Consider the following 1,703-nt stretch of genomic DNA (forward strand, 5'->3'; position numbering starts at 1 on the left):
GCACGGACTCCTTCTTCCCCTTTGAAGGTCTTCTGTGGGGCCCTGGACAGGTCTATCTCACTCTGGTCATACAGCAGGCATTTAAGAGGCCTGGTCCCCGAGTTAGGTTGCTCCTCAGGGGTGGTTTAGAATCCTTCAGGGAAAGCCACCCCCAGATGGGCTCAGCACAGAGAAAGAACTCACCCCGTAGCCTGGATATGCTGCCACCGATGCACCAGCTGAGCCACACAAGCGGCAGAAGGGTTTCGTGGCATCCCGTCGTCTTCAGTCTTAAACCTGGCGCCTTCCCTCATAGCCCCCGAGACTTGCCTGGTCATTAAGTGCACCGTCTGCCCAACAGGAAAGCAGCGCTCTTAGGAAGTTTGGAAGCTGTGTCCTCAGCTGGTATGGATAGACCTAATCGCTGGGTTGCTCCAGAGTGTGTATCAGTCTTTTATTAGAGAACAGAGGGCACAAAGTTGCCAACTTTAGCCTCCAGGGGCAGTGTCTACCCATCAGAGTGGGCCAGGGGCTGGTCTGTCTTTATAGCCCCCCAGGACCTGGCTCTCTGCCCATAATGGATTCTTGGTCAAAATGTTGGATGAACGGGTGAATGGCTGAATGGTTCGAATAGTGTCCTTCAAAGTGGAAGATGTTGGAGAGGAGGAATCCTTCTGTGGAGATAGAAATGATGAGCAGAGTAGAAATACAGGCCTGAGTCAGTGGCTACACGGAAGGCCATGGGAAGAACTTCCTGCTCTCTTCTCTGTTCTGGGAATCACTCCAACTTGGACCCAGAACTCTCCTCCTCAGTCCCCACAAACAAATGACCCAGGGCATGCCTTGCTACAGGGACTCCATTCCCTGGTCCGTGGCACCCCTGGACGCGGGGTGATGCTCCTTCCCAGGCCTCTCCCGCCCCAACACACCCAAGCACAGGAGCGAATCAAAGCACAGAGTTTCATTTGAGGATAGTGAGTACTTACTGAACCACTGTTTCCCCCCACTTTTTAATTCAAGCATAATTAACATACGGTGTTATATTAGTTTTAGGTATACAATAAAGTGACTCAACAACTCTCACATCCCTCAGTGCTCATCAAGACAAGTCAACTGGTTTTAAAGAGAAGCAACTTCTGCCTGCAGATGTGTTCCTGGAAATCCACATGTAAAGCAAGTCTGGATGAATCACAGCAAGTCTGGTCACAAGAAGTCTGGGAAATGAAGCATTATGAGGACCTCCCTCATGCTCAGTGACATGGCTCCATATATGTCCCTAGCTCGTTTCAATACAATAAGTCATTCATTGTAAAAGAAACCAAGAATTAAATTCTAAAAAAGAAGAATATAGGGGTGCCTGGATGGCTCAGTCGGTTGAGCGTCCGACTTCAGCCCAGGTCATGATCTCACAGCTTGTGAGTTCGAGCCCCGCATCAGGCTCTGTGCTGACGGCTCAGAGCCTGGAGCCTGCTTCGGATTCTGTATCTCCTCTCCTCTCTGCCCCTCCCCTGCTCATGCTCCGTCTCTCCTGTCTCAAAACTAAATAAACATTAAAAAAATATTAAAAAAGAAGAATATAGATGAAAGGGCACATATCCCATGCCACTCCTTTGTAGAAGTATGTGGGGCTGGTTGCATGAGGCTGTGGAGGGAACCTCTGGAGAGCAAGGCTCTGGTAAAGGGTGGTGGTAATGCTGGAGATGGACACAGGGAGAGAGACGGAG

The sequence above is a fragment of the Panthera pardus genome, unplaced genomic scaffold (assembly GCF_024362965.1).
Source record: "Panthera pardus isolate Hobbes unplaced genomic scaffold, ASM2436296v1 HiC_scaffold_22, whole genome shotgun sequence".
Lineage (NCBI taxonomy): Eukaryota > Metazoa > Chordata > Mammalia > Carnivora > Felidae > Panthera > Panthera pardus.